At 43.7% G+C, this 18,868-nt stretch overlaps 1 protein-coding gene across 3 annotated transcripts in view; it reads left to right on the top strand.

The window, feature by feature from the left end:
• The first annotated feature begins 2,267 nt into the window (after positions 1 to 2,267).
• Positions 2,268 to 18,868, top strand: part of Luzp1 (leucine zipper protein 1) — a 56,635-nt gene continuing 40,034 nt past the window's right edge. For 2 of the 3 annotated variants that reach the window (XM_038334471.1, XM_038334472.1), the window contains exon 1: positions 2,268 to 2,348. The gene's annotated coding sequence lies outside the window, so the exon portion shown is untranslated. Of the gene's footprint in view, positions 2,349 to 2,704; positions 2,725 to 18,868 lie in introns of those variants that run through there. The other variant, XM_038334470.1, reaches the window with a different exon arrangement.

The raw sequence follows: 18,868 nt of genomic DNA, 5'->3' as shown, positions 1-18,868 counted from the left end.
AGAGATGAATTAAGCTTTTGGTGCTAGGAACTGAACCCAGGTCTTTGTGCTAGCTAGGCAAGTGCTCTATCACTGAGCTGGCTTGTCAAATCCAGATTAAACAAATAACACCAGGACCGTGTAATTATTCTCATTTCACGGATGAAGGGACAGCCTAATACATATCCATCTTTAGTAAACATCCAGGCTTTAGTAAACTCCTATGAGCTGGGAAATGGGTTTGTGGCATCACAACCTGAGTTCCACAAACATGCCTGGGTTCTCATGGCCAGAAATAACTAAGAAACAAATAGGACATTTTATTTATTTATTTATTTTAAAGACAGGGTGTTTTGTAGCCCAGAATGACATCAAACTCACTATGTTACTGAGGATGACCTTAATTTTAATTTAAAAACTTTATTTTCAATCCCAGCACTCTGGGGGCAGAGGTGAACAGTTATCTGAGTTCCAGGCTAGCCTGGTTTACAGATCAAGTTCCAGGACAGTCATGACTACACAGAGAAATCCTGTATCAAAAAACCCCAAAACAACACAAAAAATTATTTATTAATTTTTTTATGTGAATGAATGTTTTGCTTACGTGTGTGTATGTACCATGTATGTAAGTGCCTGGTGCCTGCAAAGACCAGAAAAGGGCATTAGATCCTCTGGAACTGGAGTTACAGATTGTTATGAGCTGCCATGTGGGTGCTGGGAGCTGAACCTGGGTCCTCTGCAAAATGCTCTAACCACTGAGCAATCTCTCCAGTCCTGAACTTGAATTTTTTTGGGCAGGTTTTCACTACGTAGCTCTGGCTGTCCTGGAACTCACTATCTAGATCAAGCTGGCCTCAAACTCACAGAGATCCACCTGCCTCTGCTTCCCAAGTGCTGGGATTAAAGGCATTGGCCACAATGCCCAGCTTTAAATTTGAATTTCTGCTTTTCCTGTCTCTACTTCCTGAGTGCTGGAATGACAGGTGCGTGTTTACCACATCAGTCTATGTGGTGCCAGTGTGATTCGAGCCAGAGCACTGGGCATTCTAGACAAACACTCTACCCACGGAGTTCTAGCCCCAGCCCCAAAGGGTAGTCGAGGCTAACCTCAGAATCGTGATCCTCCAGTTACGTCTGCTTCAGCGTTTGTCTATCAGTGTGCATTGGCCATGACGGGCATCATTTTTTTAAAAGGCATGTTCTCTTAGTCTTAGCCCAGCTTGTCTCAAACTAGTAATGCACCTGCTTCCTGAGTGTTGGGACTGTAGGCATGTGCCACCACCACACCCAGCTGGAGGTCAACAGGATACAAGTTACGATGTGTCGGCGGTCCTGTGAGAGCTCAAGCCAATGCCATCAGGCTTTTGCCTGGAGGAAACCAGGAGTACATGCACAGGAGATGAGGTGACAAGGAGAGAGCATGAGCAAAAAGGCCAGATGTGGGAAAGCAGTGGGTGTGCCCAAGGGAAGTTTTGGTAAACCTTAGAGAGTGTGTGTATGAAGGTAGGAAGCGAGCATACCAGGCCACGGATTTGGCCTTTGTTCCATAGGCAATAAAGATCTTACACAAGAGGCGTCTCCAGAGACCAACCATGATGCTGCAGTCAGAGCGGAAGCAGCCTCTAGTCCATCTGTGTCCCGGCTTGTGCAGGCTGCTGGGTGCCAGCGCGTGGGAGGGCGTCCACAGAGAGAACGTCTCTGACTGTGGGCCTATACTCTGCTGGCTGTGGGTCCTGGGCTGCCTTCGAAGTCCTTTGACCCTTCTCTGGGCCCTCGTTCTTTTTGCACTTGGAAGGCGTTGGTGGGACTTTTTGAGACCATCTGGCCACTGCCGATTCCCATTTGAAAGAAGGTGAAAGTAGGGACTATAGATAGGAAAGGACTTTTCCTGGCAGCCCACGAGGAATGAATGTGGAGTTAGTGGGACTAGAACTCATGACCTCTGAGCCACGCCCAGTTCCTTCTCCACACTCCCTAAGTAGGAGTGGTGGTTGTTGGAGCGATTACTCCATTTCAGGCTCTGGGCTAATCTCTTTGTATGGATGGTCTCACGGCACCCTCCGAACGTCTCTGAGAGCGTCCCTTTTGAATTCGGTCTTGCCTTCCCAGTTAGGTTTCCCTGGGAGCCCAGCACCTACCGAGGAAGGCAAAGAAAACTTGGCTGGATTCAAACCCTCTGGGTTTGGGAGTGGGAGGGCCTAAAGAAAGGCCCAGGGGCGTGGCATCGACCCCGCCCCGCCCCCGGAACGCTGACGCCACGCCAGGCCCCGCCCCTCATTGTCAGTCTCGGGGAGCCGGAGCAGGCGCCGGCCGCTGGGAGCGAAGCGCCGAATCTCTCGGCGGCGGGAGCGCGGGCCGGAGCTGCAGAGGTGAGGCGGCGGCGGGAGCGCGGCCAGGCGGGCGGCCCGAGGGCTCGGCTTGTGTGGCGGGGGGTGCTCGGCCGGGGTGTCCCGGGGGCGGTGGGGAGTGCGCGCGGCTTGTGGAAGCGGAGCCGGGAAGGGGAGGTCTCCGGTGGGCCAGCCCGGGAGAGTCTGGCCGGAGTTGGAGGGAGAGTGAGAGAGAGAGAGGGAGAGAGAGAGAGAGAGAGAGAGAGAGAGAGAGAGAGAGAGAGAGAGAGAGAGAGAGAGAGAGAGAGAGAGAGAGAGAGAGAGAGAGAGAGAGAGAGAGAGAGACTCCGGAGGTTTTTTTTTTCCCTCTCCCGAGGAGGGGGGAGGGACGTTTCTGAGGAGACTGAGGAGACGCCGGGTGAGGGCAAGCGCGGCCGCTGCGGCCCGGGAAGGCGTCGGGGTCCTCGCTAGGCTCGGCGGGGCGGCGGGCGGGGAGGAAGGAAGTGAGCGGACAGGAAGGGCCGCGGCCGGTGTGCGGGACGCGGCGGGCGCGCGGGGGACGCGGCGAGAGAGGCCCGTGGCGGCCCCGGGGCGTCCGCAGCTGTCGGCCGGGACTGCGGCCCGCGCGGCTCCCGCCGGCGGGGCGCGCTGCTCCGTCTCGCTCGCGGCCAGACCGCCGCGGCCCGGGAAGGAATTCGAGGCATTCGCTTTGTTTAAGTTGCCAGTCGGCAGTCCCGGGGACTAATTAATGGTGGAATCTGCAGGGGCACTCGGGCGGCCGCCGGCCCCCTCCCGCCGCCGCGGTGAACTTTTTCCGCAGCGCGCGGCCCGCCGGGGAAGGGAGCCATGGCTTCCCGAAGCGCAGGAATGAAGTGCGGTTTCGGGAGCCGCTTTTGGCCTGCGGCTGGCGAGGTGACGAGCGAGGGGAAAGCCGGCGTCCCGGGCAAGGCGGGGCTGGGGGGTTCCGCAGCCCGGAGCCCGGTGGGGACCTCTCCGAGGTGCCTGCGGTTTGGGCTAATTACCTCGCCGGAGCCTCCGCGGCCCGAGAGAGACCCATCTTGCTTCGGAGCATCTGTTTCTTCATCGCGTCAGCCCCTTTCCTAACACTGCAGAGCTTGTTGTGGCTTGTTTCGGAAATGCCGAGGCGGGTGCTCACACTTCGGGGTGGGAGAGGGGAAGAGAGCAGGCACCCCCCATCCCCCTTCACACACCTCAAAAAAAAAAAAAAATCTCCGCAGTGTTCTTTATCGGGAAGCTTGCAGATTCTCCAAAGCCCCGTCTTCACTGACTTGAATGACCTTGGGGGAAAGGATTGGGCTTCTGAGCGCCTCGTGGTGGCTTTTCTGTCCATCAAGGAGCAAATACTCTCTGGACCTCCCTGCCGAGCCAGGGAATATTTTTGAGAAGTGGGGTTTGTCCAGAGTATTTCGTCTTACCAACTGCTGTGGTTCTGGTTTAAGGATCTGGACTAGTGACAGAGCTGGGAAGAATTCAGATCACCTAGAAGATTTAGCAACCCTAGATGAGGGGAGGGTATTTCCTTTTGGAAAATCTGCAGTGTGTTCCAGATTGCCTTCTGTCACTGTGTGTGCAGTTTTGGTGGCATTTGTGTGGTTAAAGTCTATAACCCCCCATAGAAAATTCTTCTCTTGTTAGAAATAATTGTTTTGCACAGACTTTCCCCCTGGGGCAGATTAAGGTTTTGCTCAATTTACTCAGAAGAATTTTCCAGGTTTCTAAAATTAAATCACTTTTCTAAACATAGCAACTCAAGTTTGAAAAACTAGAGATAGTGGGATGGGTAAGGGATGAATTGGACTGTGAAGACAGGAAGTATAGGTTCACAGCTGAGCATCCATTAATAACATGAATTTTAAAAAGATTTGTTTTTAATTGTGTGCCTGTGCATGGGAATGCTCACAATGAGTTCAAGTGCTCTCTAAGACCGGATCCCCCTGGAGTTAGAGTTATAGACAGTTATGGTTCTGAACTGCCTGACATATGTGCTGGAAGCTGAACTTTGGTCTACTGGAAGAGCAAGAAAGGCTCTTAAACATTTTGCCCTCTCTCCTTTATCTCCTATAACATGGATTGTTAACTAGCCTTCCTGATTTTATTTTTAAGCCTGAAGACCAAGAAAGGTAACAAATAATGTTGAGTTGCTATTCAGTAATCTTGCTAGGTGGAGAGTATATTATATAGACTCTACAAGTCAGTGAAGTGCTAGTTGAGCAAACTGAAGGTCAGAACGTACAAGTGACTATTCCAAGCCCATGCATATAACCGGTAAGAAGTGGCTCTGGAATTTGAAACCATGTTTGCTCCACATTTACTTGCCAATTGTATGCTGTCTTGGGAAACAAAAAAAACTTGATTTCTAGATCTTTGAGTCAGCCCACTGGGTCACATACAGTTGGACCCTAGAGTAATGTTAGTATGCGCTGGAGGTGTGATAATATTTTGGTACAAGCCAGGTGGTGTACCAACACTTGGGAGGCAGAGACAGGTGGATCTCTGTGAGTTTGAGGCCAGCCTGGTCTACAAGAGCTAGCTCCAGGACAGGCTCCAAAGCCACAGAGAAACCCTGTCTCGAAAAACCAAAAAAGAAAAGAAAAAGAAAATTTGGTACAAAGACTACATAAAAATACGTGCTGTATACAGTAGGTTCTTAATGCTTTGCTTATGTTGCAAACATTTGTATTAATGTTGGTTGGACTAAGTCAGTCATACATTTCATCTCTATAATGGAAGCTGGTAGAAAGGTGGTAATGATCCTGCAGTAGAGGCCACCATTGAGGGTGACATTCAGGATCCAGAAATTGAAACATTTTATTGTAACAGTTTTGAGATAGTATCAACTAAGTAAAGTATGCTACTTGTAGGGCTCAGATAATCTAACCTGAAAAATTTGTTATAAATTTTGGTGCACATATTAGATACTCAATAAATTTATTTGCTGAATGATGTATATGTTATTGATATATAATTTGATGTGATAAAATTGGCCAGCGTTAGGTATATAGTTTGAGCTTTGGCAAAGTACAGTGTTGTATAGTTGTGAAGTCACTACTACTTTATTAAAACTTTTCTTTAAGGAATTGATAACAGATTGACTCCGAGGAAGATTAGGAGGTTTCTGTGCTTAGATTTTATGCTGGGAGATCAGAATGAATGCTAGGGAGTCTGTATGCTAACTTGGTAGGAAATAAGGAAATTTTACATAGGAATAGTGCACATAAGAGAGGAAGTGATGACTGCATTTGGGAGGAAGTAGATTTTAGTTACTTCTAGGCAAAAGGATTTCTTCTCACTAAAATTAATATTTAAAGTTTTAGTAAGAGTAAAACTTTTTGTTTTCCTTGAAATGTAGCTTGTATACATAATAAATGCTTAAAATGTTATAATTAGCATAACATGTCCACAAGTACTTAAGGCTAGAGATGCTGTGAAATGGTTGAGTTCCCTTCCCACCTGTAGCCAATTTACCCTTCTTGCTGATCCCTGATTTATTTTAGCCAGCATCACACAAAAAGGAGGATACATTGGGTAGAAACTGTGGCTTGCTAGGAAGATATCTGGTGATTTTTTTTCCTTACATTTTCTTGAGTCACTGAATTGGACTCAAATTGCTTTTAGCTCAAATTTCTCTGTATTAGGAAATGCTGAAGCCTTCCTTGCAGAACTTCTAGAATTTAGAAGAAGTCACATTTCTACTTCACCCCCACCATTTTATTTCTGTTGTACAATTTTCCATTTCCATCTGTGAATTTCTGAGAATAGAAACTTCTGTTAGCATCAACCATTGGTCCTCCCTCCATATACTATTAGGAAATAATAATTAAATTAAAATACCCTCCAGACTACTCAAAATTTTTGGGTGACTGTAGGGAGAAAATTATAGTAGCTTACTTCATGGTTATGAAGTAGTTATTATCCTCATTTTATATATGAGGGAGTTGAGCTCAGAGCAGTTACTGCCAGACCCTGTGAGGGGCAGACTGTATATTTGAGGTCAGGCAGGTCGAATCTTTATTTCATTATACTTTGGTGTATTGGGGGCATCTTAAAAGAACAAACTTGAACATACCATATCAAAATCGGAGCCGCAGTGTGTAGGTAGGCATGTTGCTGCTGTTTCCATCTATTCTCGTAGTTCCTAGAGACGCCGCCTCAATGCCAAAAAATTAGTAGTTCATTTTTTTTGAACATTTCCCTTCCATACTTAGCATTTATTTTTTTTAAGTATAGTATTTTGTATTTGTTTACTGTTTGGGCCACTCTTCCTCTTTGTATGTGATTCAAAGTTACTGTCACTTTAGTTTGTTGTTTAAGAACTTCATACTTGGTCTGTGTACTTCTCTCTCTCTTTTTTTTTTTTTCCTGGACAGTCTTTTATTTGAGTTTTGAGACAGGGTCTCATATAGCCCAGGCCTCAGACTCCCTGTGTAGCTGAGGAAATACTTATTAGTGTGTGTGTGTGTGTGTGTGTGTGTATTAGGTATGTCTGTGTGTGTGTTGCAGGGGATTGAATTCAGGGCCTTACATGTGCTAGGTAAATGTTCTGCCAACTTTTTCTTCTCTCTCTCTGTCTCTCTCTCTCTGTCTCTCTCTCTCTCTCTCTCTCTCTCTCTCTCTCTCTCTCTCTCTCTCTCTCTCTCTCTCTCTCTCTCTCTCTCTCAGCTTCGGCTATCCTTGAACTTGCTGTGTATCCCAGACTGGCCTTGAACTCACGACTGTTCTCTTGCCTCAGTTGCCTGAGTGCTAGAATTATAGAACTATAGATATGTACGTACCACCATGCCCTGGACAAGTCATGTTTTTAAACGTGTGCTATTAAAAACTTGCACAAAACTTTAAAAACCTACAATTTCTTTTCCTTTTTGGTTTTGTTTGTGGTAGGGATTGAACATGACCTCACCTTGTATTTTGAAACAGTGTTTAAATTGCCAGGCTTTAAACTTAAACTTACTCTGTCAACCAGGCTGACCTTGTACTCTTCTTTTTAAAGATTTGTTTATCTTTGTATGTTTGAGAAAGAAAATTTTGTGTGTGTGTGTCCATGGTCTCTTGGGGCTCGAGTTACAGGTGTGTGAGAAACCTTAAGTTAGTACTGGGATCTGAACTCTGGTCTTCAGGATTATCTAGCTGCAGCTCTTGTTATCCTCTTAAATTGTTATTACATGGACTTTATCCCCTCTCTTCTCTGGGAGAGTCACCCTGTTACTCTGGCTTCTGGCTATCCTGGAATTTTTTTTTTTTTTGCTGGCACCAAACTCACAGATCCACCTGCTTTTGCCTCCCAAGTGCCTAAGCTTATGTTGAGTATCAGAGATACTTCTCATCACCCTGTCTTGCTAGTCCCTTCCCGTTATTCCCTATTATTGGCTTCTGTTGCTTTTATTCATTGAACCTATTATGATTTATAATGATATACCTGCTTGCATGATTATTATCTGTTTTCCTACTACACTCCATAGGAGCAAAGACGTCATTTGTTTTGTTCTCGAATGTATGCATCCCTAATACCTAGCACTGTGTGACACATAGCATGTATTTAATAAATATTTAATGATTATATTCCAAAGTTAGCACCTTTGTTTGTGTCATCTTTTGTGTTTTTTTCTCTCATGTTGTTTTACTCTTTAGATGTTTTTCATCCATTAAGAATCAGCTGTATCACCAGGCAGTGGTGACGCACACCTTTAATCCTAGTACTCGGGAGGCAGGGGCAGGTGGATCTCTAAATTTGAGCCCAGCCTGGTCTACAGAGCAAGTTCCAGGACGGCCAGGGCTAAGCTACACAGAGAATCCCTATCTGAGGGAGTGGGGTAGGGTTAATCAGCTGTTTCTTCTAATTGATGTTATCTTGACTTTGCTTTCGTAAATTTCTTGTCTCCTGTGCTGGTGAGATGGTTCAGCAGGAAAAGTGACAGCTGAGTTTGGTCTCTGAGACCCACGTGATGGAAGGCAAGAAATGATTCTTACAAGTTGTCCTTTGACCTCCACATGTATGCTATAACATGCACACATATACATGCATGAACACACATACATATATACAAAGTAAATAAATAAAAATGTAATAAAACTAAAAAATACCTTTTCTGTATGGTATTATTATTGATAGTCCTATGTTCTTGGTAAATCATATTGGCTTGTCTTAATCCCAATATCTTGTTGGATCAAAAGCTTCTTTCTCAAAAATACCCCCCCCCCCCCCATTTATCTGTATAGCCCTGACTGTCCTGGAAAACTCATAATGAGGCTAGCCTCGAACTCAGAAATCTGCCTGCCTCTGTCTCCCGAGTGCTGGAATTAAAGGCGTGCGCTACCACTGCTTTCCCCCTGCTCCCTTTTTAAAGATTGCATTTATTAACTGGGTAGTACACACCTTTAATTGCAATACTTGGATCTTGTGAGTTCAAGGCCAGCCTGGTCTGCATAGTGAGTTCCAGGATGGCCAGAGTTGCATAGTGATACTCTGTCTCAAAAAACAAAATAAAAAATATTACATATATTGTGTATGTGTGTGCATGCACCTGCATATCACAGTATATGTACGGAGACCAGAGAACAACTTGGGGGTATATTTATGTCCTTGGGTTCTGGGGAGCAAACTCAGACTTAGTAGCAACTCCCTGTACCCCATTTTGCTGTTCTTAAAAAAATTCAAACCACTTATTTATTATGTATGTCTCGTATGCTCGTATGATTGTGTGATGTATGTAAGAATGTCACAGTGCATGTGTAGAGGTCAAAGGGCAGCTTTGTGAAGGTGCAGTCAGCTCTCTCCTTCCACCTTTATGTGGATTTGGGGGTTCTAATTCAGGTCACCAGGCTTGGCAGCAGCACCTTTACCCATGTAGTCATCTTGCTGGCCCTTTCAAAAAACTTACAGCTTATAATACTTGTTATATTTTTGGTTAATTTATGCACACACACACACACACACTTTTTAAAATTTTTCTGAGACAGGGTTTTTCTGACTGCCTCTGCCTCCTGAGTGCTGGGATTAAAGACCTGTGCTACTTTGATCTTCTGGAAGAACAGCTAACATTCTTAACTGCTGAGCCATTGTTTTAACTTCCATGTTAGCCTATATCTTAGTTGCCTGATTTGATAAGAAATTTGTGTTCAGAAGTTGTGTAGTAGGTTCTCAGTAGAGGGTGTTTGTGTGTGTGTGTGCATTTGTCATGTGCGGCATAGGGTACCTTCCTCCATAATCCACCTTAGTTTTGAGACAAGTTCTCTTACTGAAGATGGTGCTCAGTGATTGGCTAGACTGGTCAGCAGCTTTTGGGATCTCTCTTCTGCTTGGGTTGGGGTAACCTTCTCAACGTTAATGTGGGTGCTGAGGAACCCACACTCATACAGCAACAGCTTAACCCAGGCTGGCCTCCAGTGTGCCCCCGCTCTCTAAATGCTGGGGTCACAGGCATGCTTTACTGCATGCATCACTACATTTGCCTTCAGTACAGTTTTTGGTAATTGAACATCAAAACTACTTATGCATAGGTAGCAATTTTAATATCTTAGGTTTATTAATATGGATCCCTTTTTATTTTTTATTTATTTATTTATTTATTTTTTTGGTTTTTCGAGACAGGGTTTCTCTGTAGCTTTGGAGCCTGTCCTGGAACTAGCTCTTGTAGACCAGGCTGGTCTCGAACTCACAGAGATCCGCCTGCCTCTGCCTCCCAAGTGCTGGGATTAAAGGCGTGCGCCACCACCGCCCGGCTCTTGGATCCCTTTTTAAAACTAGAATTCTACATATTTTCTTTAATCCAAAAGGTAGGAATGCACCAAGTGCATCAAGTAATAGACTGTTCTTGTATGAAAGTTCGGAAGTTCAGTCATGGTGCCATAAGGCACAAGCTCCTTTGAAACCCATTGCAGCCGGGTGGTGGTGGCGCACACCTTTAATCCCAGCACTCAGGAGGCAGAGGCAGGTGGATTTCTGTGAGTTCGAGGCCAGCCTGGTCTACAAGAGCTAGTTCCAGGATAGGCTCCAAAGCTACAGAGGAACCTTGTCCAAAAAAACCCCAAAAAACCCAAAACCCATTACAGGTGAAGAACTAAGCAGAGTTTCTACTGGGAAAGGTTGTTGGTCTGTGCTTGTATAAGATGTTCTGATTGGATAACTAAAATGAGATTCCAGGTATTATCCTATTTGGATTATCATTATTATTTGATTTTTTTTGAGACAAGGTTTCTCTGTGTAACTGCCCTGACTGTCCTGGAACTAACTCTCTCTGTAGACCAGGCTGGCCTCAAACTCACATAGATCCACTTTCCTCTGCCTTCCAAGTGCTGGAGATTAAAGGCATGTACAACCACTGCCTGGCTTGTATTTTTTTTTTTTTTTTTGATCAGTATTTTATTGGTTCTGTTGATAATGAAAATTCTGAGCCCTTGGATGTTGTGACACATGCCTGTAATCTCAAAACTGGGATTAGAGTGGAGGCTGAAATGGGGATCATAGTTTAAAGGGTAGGTTGGGCTATATGACAAGGCCATGTCTCAAACAAAAAATAGGACTAGGAGACATCTCAGTGGGTAAGGCACTTGCCACACAAGTGTGAGGACCTGAATTCAGATCTCCAGAACCTGTATGAAGCCTGTACAAGGTAGGAGGCAGAGATAGGATAGTCCCCAGATGCTTTCCAGCAGATTCTGTATGAGCAAATGATGACACTGTGTTTCAAACAAGGTAAAAGGTCTTACATCGGAGGTTGCCCTCTGACCTCCACAAACATGCTATGGCATGTGTTTATCCATACATACACAATAACTCTCATACAGATAAAACAAAAAACAAAATAGGAGCTGAAGAGACAGCTTAGTTGGTAAAGTGCCTGCCATACAAGCATAAGGATTTGAGGATCCCCAACACCAGTGTAAAAGCCCAGTATGTGTAGTTAACCCCAGCACAGAGGTGGTGGAGATCGGTGGATCCTTGAAGTTTATTGGCCAGCTGAATGCATGAGTTGCAAATTCAGTGAGAAACCCTGTTTCAAAATAATGAAGTAAACTGGACACGTGATACACACCGTTAAGAATCCTAGTAGCTGGGAGGCAGAAGCAGGCTGATCTCTGAGATAGAGGTCAGTTGGTTTGTGTACTGAATTCCAGACCAGCTAAGAGCTAAATAATCATAGACTATCTCCAAAAAGAGAGAAAGTTGAGCAATCACAGAAAGACAATGCTGGCTTCTGACCTCCACTTGCACAAACATTTGCACATATCCTCACAAACAAATACACATTCCCACCCCAGCTCTCCCTAAAAAGAGAAAGAAAATTTTTAGCCAGTCACATCTGTTTAAAGCGAGGGGAATGGAGAGATGGTTCACTGTTTGAGAGCACTGGCTGCTCTTCTAGAGGCCCTGGGTTCGATTTCCAGCACACACTTGGCAGCTCACAACTGTTTGTAATTCTGTTTCTAGGGAGCCTGGCACCATCACACACACATTAATGCAGGCAAAACACCAACACACATAAAAATAAATCTTAAAGCTATAGACTGTAGGCAAACTTTATTGGCAGTTATTCTTCCTTTCTGTATGAAAGGCGTACTAGTGTGTACATTCTTTGAGTCTGAGTGCACATTAATCTAGTAGACATTTTATAATTGAGTGATAAATAGAAATCTGTTTTAAGACAGCCTGGTGACATAGGACTGTAATTCCAACAGGAGGCTAGGGCAGGTGGTTTGTGAGTTAGAGGCCAGACTGTGCTATGTAGGGAAACCCTTTCTCAAATGAAATAAAAAAGAAACATTATAGTCTACTGATGGTTAAGTCTTTTTTGATTTTTGAGACAGGGTTTCTCTGTGTAACCCTGGCTGTACTGGAACTTGCTCTATAGACCAGTCTGACCTCAAACTCAAGAAGATTTTCCTGCCTCTGCCTCCTGAGTGCTGAGATTAAAGACGGCTAACTTTTGTGCTTTCTGCCATAGCTGTACAGTAGTGCAGCATGCAATAAATATTCTTAATATAATTCAATAAGATTGGACATTTTCAAAGTCTTTTCTGTGGGAACTTGACTGATAATTAGGCTAACCCTTTTGAGGTTGGATTCTAAAGTCAATTGAAAGTAATCATAAAAATTTTGAGAGACTGGGTGCAGCTCAGTCAGTAGTAGAGTGCTTGCTCAGCATGCTATGGGCCTATGCTTGGTCAGATTTCTCAAGAGCACACATACACATACTGTTCTGGCTAGTTTTATGTCAGCTTGACACATGCTATAGTTAGCTGAGGGGAGGGAATCTTTTTTAAAAATATTTATTAATTATGTATACAATATTCTGTCTGTATGTATGCCTGCAGGCCAGAAGAGGGCACCGGACCCCATTAGAGATGGTTGTGAGCCACCATGTGGTTGCTGGGAATTGAACTCAGGACCTTTGGAAGAGCAGGCAATACTCTTAACCTCTGAGCCATCTCTCTAGCCCGAGGGGGAGGGAATGTTAACTGAGAAATTCCTCCATAAGATCAGGCTGTAGGTCAGTCTGTAGAGCGGTTTCTTAGTGATTTAATGGGGAGGACCCAGCCTGTTGTAGGTGCAGCACCCTGGTCCTGGCTTCTATAAGAAAGCAGGCTGAGCAAGCCCCGAGGAAGGAGCAAGTCAATAAGCAGCACTCTTTGATGGCTCATACCTCTAGGTTCCCACAAGGTTTAAATTCCTGTTTTAGTTTCCCTCAGTGGACTATGATTTAGGGTATATAAGAGAAATAAACCCTTTCCTTGTCAAGTTACCTTTGGTCATGGTGTTTCATCACAGCAGAGGTAACCCTAACTAAGACACACAAAATTAATTAGCTAATTTATAATTTTTTTCATATTGGGGACTGAAGCTCAGTCATGATAGGCACACTCTCTCCAGCTCTGCCCCCTTTAAATTTTTAAATTTTAAATATTTTGTATATGTGTATGTCTGTGTCAGTATTGTGGTGTGTGAGTGGAGGTCAGAGGACAACCTATGGGGTTGGTTTTTCAGTTTTCAATCCTCTTGCCTCAGCTTCCTTTGTGCTGGGATTATAGGAATGATCCACCATGCTTAAGACACTTTTTTTTTTTTTTTTTTGAAACTTTGTCTTACTAAGCTGACTGGGCTATCTTTGGGCTCTCTGTAGCTGGGCAAGGTCTTAAACCTGTGAATCCTCCTGCCTCAGCCTCTCAACTAGCTAATAAAAGGACTATGGCTACCAGGTCTGGGCAGCTTTGTTTATTTTTGAGATACATGTTTTTGACAAATACATTTTTAAATACATTTTTTATTGATATTTATTGAGCTCTACATTTTTCTCTGCTCCCCTCCCCACTCTCCACCCTCCTCACTTAAATCTTCCCCTAGATCCCCATGCTCCAGATTTACTCAGGGGATCTTGTCTTTTTCTACTTTCTACTTCCCATGTAGATTATGTATCTATGTATCTATTATGTATCTATGTAAGTCTCTCTTAGTGTCCACATTGTTGTCTAAATTCTCTGGGATTGTGGTTTGTAGGCTGGCTTTCTTTGCTTTATGTTTAAAAACCACCTATGAGGGAGTACATGTGATAATTGTCTTTCTGTGTCTGGGTTACCTCACTCAAAATAATGTTTTCTAGCTCCATCCATTTTCCTGCAAAATTCAAGCTGTTATTTTTTTCTGCTATCCAGTACATTGTGCAAATGTCCCACATTTTCCTTATCCATTCTTCATTGAGGGGCATTTAGGTTGTTCCCAGGTTCTGGCTATGACAAATTAAAGCTGCTGTGAACATAGTTGAGCACATTTCCTTGTGGCACGATTGAACATCCTTTGGATATATACCCAAAAGTGGTAATACTGGGTCTTGAGGAAGATTGTTTCCTAATTTTCTGAGAAATTGCCACACTGCCATCCAAAGGGGTTGTACCAGCTTGCATTCTCACCAGCAATGCAGAATGTTTTTCTTTTCCCCACAACCTCTCCAGCATAAGTTGTCATCAGTGTTTTTGATCTTGGCCATTCTTATAGGTGTAAAATGGAATCTCAGAGTTGTTTTGATTTGCATTTCTCTGATGACTAAGGATGTTGAACATTTCCTTAAGTGTCTTTCAGCCATTTTAGATTCCTTTGTTGAAAGTTCTCTGTTTAGGTCTGTACTCCATTTTTTAAATTTTTTTTTAAAGATTTATTTATTATGTATACAACATTCTGCCTCCATGTATGCCTGCACGCCAGAAGAGGGTGACAGATCTCAGTACTGTGAGCTACCATGTAGTTGCTGGGAATTGAACTCAGGACCCCTGGAAGAGCAGCCAGTGCTCTTATCCTCTGAGCCATCTCTCCAGCCCTCCATTTTTTTAAATTGGATTATGTGATCTTTTGGTGTTCAATTTCTTGTGTTCTTTGTATATTTTGGAGATCAGACCTCTGTCTGATGTGGGGTTAGTGAAGATCTTTTCCCATTCTGTAGGCTGTCATTTTGTCTTGTTGACCGTGTCCTTTGCTTTACAGAAGCTTTTCAGTTTCAGGAGGTCCCATTTATTCTTTCTCTCAGTTTCTGTGCTGCTGGGGTTATATTTAGGAAAATAACATTTCTTATTTTGTTTCTTTTGTGATGGGGTTTCTCTGTGTAGCCCTGGCTGTTCTGGAACTCACTCTGTAGACCAGTCCGGCCTTGGATTCAGAGCCTGCCTCTGCTTCTGCTGGGATTGAAGACTTGTACCACTACCACTTGGCTTAAAAGTACATTTCAAATTTCTAAACTTTGTGTTTAGTTATGGAACTTATACCTCAATCATTGTTAGATTGTCAAATAGAGAGGAATTTTATGAATGCATTTTTTAAAAAAATAATTTTTCTCTCATGTATTACATCCCAACTGTAGTTTCCCTTCCCTCCTCTTCCCTCAGTCCCTCCCTTCCACATCCCCTCTTCCCCAGAGCCACTCTTCCTCCTCTCCCTTCAGAGAAAAGGCAGGCCTCCAGGGATGTCAAGCAAACATGACATATCGTTATAATAAAAGTAGGCACAATCCCCACATAGTAAGGTTGGACGAGGCAACCCAGTAAGAGGAAAAGGGTCCCAAAGCAGGCAAAAGATTCAGAGAGCCCCGCTTCCACTGTTAGTAGTTCTACAGGAACCCCAAGCTACACAACCATAACATATATGCAAAGAAGTTAGCCATACAGGCTCCCTGATTGTCAGCTAAGTCTCTGTGAGTCCCTATAAGCCCTGCTTAGTTGATTCTTTGGCTATTTTCTTAGGGTATCTTGGCCCCTCTGACTCTTATAATTCTTCCTCTCCTTCTACAGGATTCCCTGAGCTCAGCCTAATGTTTGGTCCCTGGGGATGCATTTTTTATTTTAGGATTTTTAAATATAAATTTTATTTATGTATATAGATGTTTTACCTGAATGTATGTCTGTGCACCATATACATACCCAGTACCCATGGAAGCCAGAAGAGGGTGTCAGATTCTCTGGAACTGAAGCTATAGACTGCTGTAAGCTTCCATGTCGGTGCTGGGAATCTAGCACAGGTCCTCTGGAAAGAACAGCAAGCATGGTTAATGGCTGAGCTCTCTCTTTCAGATCTGGGTGGGTTGGTGTCTCTCTCTTCTTTGTTCATGTCCCAGAATTTGTCCTGTGTCTGTTAGCAGCAGTATAGCAGTAACATTTGGGTTCAGCTTGATTACTTAGTTTATGATATTCATTAAATCATTCTCCACTTTTGACACTGCAGTATGTTATATATTTACCATTTCTTTAGAACCTACTGTGTGATGGCTACTCAGCATGTTTAAGACTTGAATCTTAAAACTGCCTCATTACATAGGTCCATTGTCCCTGTTTTATAGATGAGAAAAGTGAAGCTGGTAGAGGTTTCAGAAATGCCTGTAAGCTGGTTGTGGTGGAGCATGCTGGTAAGATTTACTGAAGGAGGCAGAGGCAAGAGGATCAGGAGTTCGAGACCAGCCTGGGCTACACATTTTAAACCAGGTGGTGGTGACGCATGCCTTTAATCCTAGCATTTGGTAGGCAGAAGCAGGTGGATCTCTGTGAATGTGAGGCCAGCCTGGTCTACAAGAGCTAGTTCCAGTAAAAGCTTCAAAACTACAGAGAAACCCTGTCCAAAAAAAAAAAAAGCCTGTGGAGTGTGGAGGAAGTGTTAGAGTTTGGCGTTGAGAGCACTCTATTCCAAAGCCCATATTCTTCTTTTTTTTTTTAAACCAACTTTGGATTAGGCATATATAAATAGGAATAAAGAGTGGATCAGCTGAGATAACTGATTAGACAGTGTTTCAAATTGGTAGCATTCTATCCAAATGTTAGCTCGCATTGTTTGTGATTCTCATCCTGTGGGTCACAATCCCTTTGAGAACTCTAATGTCCCATTCACAGGGGTCGCCCAAGACCGTCTCCATATCAGATGTCTACTTATGATTTATAATAATAACAAAATTACAGTTATGAAGTAGCAATGAAAGTAATTTTATAGTTGGCTCATTACAACACAAAGAACTGTATTAAGGGGTCGCAGCATTAGGAAGGCTGAAGACCACTTCTGTATGTGTATGAAAGGGAGGTTTACAAAAATATAATCTGCAACTCTAAGTTCTAGTCATATGGCTTTTGTTTATCTTTTGGATAATGTTTCTTCTTTTTGTGGGACTTTGAACAAATCTTGATTAAAAACAAATGTCTAGTTCAACAAACAAACAAACAGACATAAACAAACTGTTGATAGTTCAGCAAATTCCTACTCTTGGCAAATTAAAGACTGTTTCAGGGTCCAGTTTCTGGGAAAGTGATTTTTGAAGATCATTCCCCTTGGAAACATTGGGCTGCGTAGTACTGAAGACGTAATGTTTGTGGTGTCCAAAATTTGCTTGTTATGTCTTTCCGTTCAAGCTGTACTCTGTAGTTACACAGTTCTTCCAACTTACCTATCTTCATTTTTATAATTGAAAATTACTCACAAATTCTGTTTACTGAAATTGGCTTAATGTTAGAAAGCTCAGACCCACTTCTTTACACTTCATTTTTTTATTATTTTAAAGTGAATGTATGTGGTGTGTGCATGTGTGTGATAAGTAGGTATATACATGAGTACAGGTGTTTAGAGAAGGCAGAAGAGTCAGAATCTACTGGAGTAGGAGTTACAGGTGGTTGCAAACCACCTGGTGTGTTGGGAATTGAACTCAGGTCCACCAGCTGATGATTTTAACTGTTGAGCCATGTCTCCAGCCTCAAATCCCAGATTCTTAATCTTTCTTTTCAACATTTCCTATGTATTCTCACTCACATGCAAAGTGAGTCTTTTTTGGATGAATAAGCCTCTTCTTTCTGAGTTCTGGAATCAAAGGCATTCCTACCATATCTGGCTGAATAAATGATTTCTAAGAAGATAACATCTTGTAGGTGTCTCCCTGAGATGAATATAGTGACTTGCATGGTTACTGTACTAATCAAATCAGAAATGTGAATTTGACTGGGGTATGAGCTCAATGGTCAAACCCTTCTCTAACATATGTTAGGAATTAAACTGGGTCCCCAGTACTCCCAAAATAAATAATAAAATCAAAACCAATCCCTAGCTCCATGAGCATCACTATGATGAACAAATATGTGATGGAGAGATGGGAGAGAAAGAGAATCGTGGAAGTTCGTGCGCTGGAGAGAGGTGAGATTGGAGATGTGATGGCAGTGAGGATCCTGCACTGCCACTGGAGGCCGTGGTGATGTCCTGCCCGGGCTGCTGCCAAAGGCCATGTCTGGCTCCATGGTCCTACTGTGGCTAGGGTCTGTTTTGATGTTATGGCCTGTGTTACCACCAAAGGCCATGTGGGTGCCCATGGTCTGGGCTGCGACATAAATCCGCGTTAATGGCTAAGTGTTGTGCTGAGCTAGTCCTGCCCTCCAGTCTGCAGCAGCTGCAGGGCTGAGCTTGGGAGAGCAGGCTCCACCCCTCTGGGGAGGGCTGCAGCTCTGGTGAAGACCTGGGCTGACCAACTCAGCTACTAACCAGGGCCTTGAGTTTCCCCCTCCCCCACCAGCATCTACTCCATCTGAGCTGCTGGAGTGTGTGATGGAGCCAGGCCTGTGGATCCACAGCCACAAGGCAACAGCAGGACATCCTAGAGGAGTTTTGGTGAGAATCCAGTATTGATGGTGTAGCAGAAGCCAGAGGCTTTGAACCAAACCAATGAACATTTGCAAGTAAAGCTGTTTGTCCGTGAAGGACTATGTGGTGGAGAGGTGCACAAATGAAGGATTGGTACAAGTACAGCGGAACTGGAGACATGACAGCTGTGGCTGATGTAGAGAAGGCTACGATTGATAGAGGAGCAGGCCTGAGACATTTCTTTCTTCTTTCTTTAAAATACAAATTTAAAATTTTTATTTTCTTTTGGGTGTTACAAGGGTGGAGGGTGGATATGGAAGGACTCGAAAATAAGTGGGATTGGGGTGCATGATGTGAAATTCCCAAAGAATCAATAAAAAGATTATGTAAAAAATCTGGGCTGGAGAGATGGCTCAGAGGTTAAGAGCTTTGCCTACTCTTCCGAAGGTCCTGAGTTCAATTC

This window comes from Arvicola amphibius, chromosome 6 (genome assembly GCF_903992535.2).
Source record: "Arvicola amphibius chromosome 6, mArvAmp1.2, whole genome shotgun sequence".
Classification (NCBI taxonomy): domain Eukaryota; kingdom Metazoa; phylum Chordata; class Mammalia; order Rodentia; family Cricetidae; genus Arvicola; species Arvicola amphibius.
This window is presented reverse-complemented; position numbering and strand designations above follow the sequence as displayed.